Raw genomic sequence first — 1596 nt, forward strand, 5'->3', positions numbered from 1 at the left:
CGGCCATTCCAGAACATTGAACTTCTCCCTCTGCATGAATGTCTTTGTAGATTTCGAACTGTGTTTTGGGTCATTGTCTTGTTGGAATATCCAACCCCTGCGTAACTTCAACTTTGTGACTGATGCTTGAACATTATCCTGAAAAATTTGTTGATATTGAGTTGAATTCATCCGCCCCACAGCATGATGGAACCTCCACCAAATTTGACAGTAGGTAGCAGGTGTTTTTCTTGGAATGCGGTGTTCTTCTTCCGCCATGCAAAGCGCTTTTTATTATGACCAAATAACTAAATTTTTGTCTCATCAGTCCAAAGCACTTTGTTCCAAAATGAATCTGGCTTGTCTAAATGAGCATTGACATACAGTACAACAAGTGACTCTGTTTGTGGCGTGAGTGCAGAAAGGGCTTCTTTCTCATCACCCTGCCATACAGATGTTCTTTGTGCAAATTGCGCTGAATTGTAGAACAATGTACAGATACACCGTCTGCAGCAAGATGTTCTTGCAGGTCTTTGGAGGTGATCTGTGGTTGTCTATAACCATTCTCACAATCCTGCTCATATGCCGCTCCTGTATTTTTCTTGGCCTGCCAGACCTGCTGGGTTTAACAGCAACTGTGCCTGTGGCCTTCTATTTCCTGATTACGTTCCTTACAGTTGAAACTGACAGTTTAAACCTCTTAGACAGCTTTTTGTAGCCTTCCCCTAAACCATGAGACTGAACAATCTTTGTTTTCAGATCTTTGGAGGGTTGTTTTGATGATCCCATGCTGTCACTCTTCAGAGGAGAGTCAAAGGGAAGCACAACTTGCAGTTGACCACCTTAAATACCTTAATATCTCATGATTGGACACACCTGTCTATGAAGTTCAAGGCTTAACGAGCTCATCAACCAATTTGGTGTTGTAAGTAATCAGCATTGAGCAGTGACAGGCATACAAATCAGCAGCATTACAAGGGGACCCACATTTGTGCACAGCCAGTTTTTCACATTTGATATAACTTCATACAACTAAATACTGCGCCACTAAAAATCTTTGTTCAGAAAACACCCGAGTACTCAGATGTTCCTAGGAAATGAAAGACATACCACTGTTATCTTTTTCGTTGAAAGTAGAGTCCATTATCATGCAGGCTGAGAGGGGTTCCCAAACTTTTTCATATGACTGTAAGAAACAACAAAATAGGCTCAGAAGAATGTATTAAATATTAATAAAGAATATCTAACATTTCAATATTAAGACTAAGCTGCCATCAAAAAAAATCCTGAAATTTGGCTTGGTCTTATTCACAATGGTGATGGGTCTGCTTGATTGTGCAGCTGGTCTCCTGGTACATTCAAGACTGTCTGGCCCTCAGCACTCAGAAGACTGTTGAAATGATTGTAGGCCACAACTCATAAGCCTCTGTGATTCAATAGTCCTTCAAGTTGTTGGGATGCATAACTTCTGGGAATCTCAAATGGTAAGTTAAAATCATTTCCATTGTTAAGAAGACTCAACAGAAGATCTGTTTTCTAAAATAGTTTAAGAATTTCCAGTTGCCAAACCCATTGCCAGTCGAGTTGTGCACTGTTGTCGTTGAGTCCACCCTTACA

The sequence above is a fragment of the Erpetoichthys calabaricus genome, chromosome 4 (assembly GCF_900747795.2).
Source record: "Erpetoichthys calabaricus chromosome 4, fErpCal1.3, whole genome shotgun sequence".
NCBI classification, from domain to species: Eukaryota; Metazoa; Chordata; class Cladistia; order Polypteriformes; family Polypteridae; genus Erpetoichthys; species Erpetoichthys calabaricus.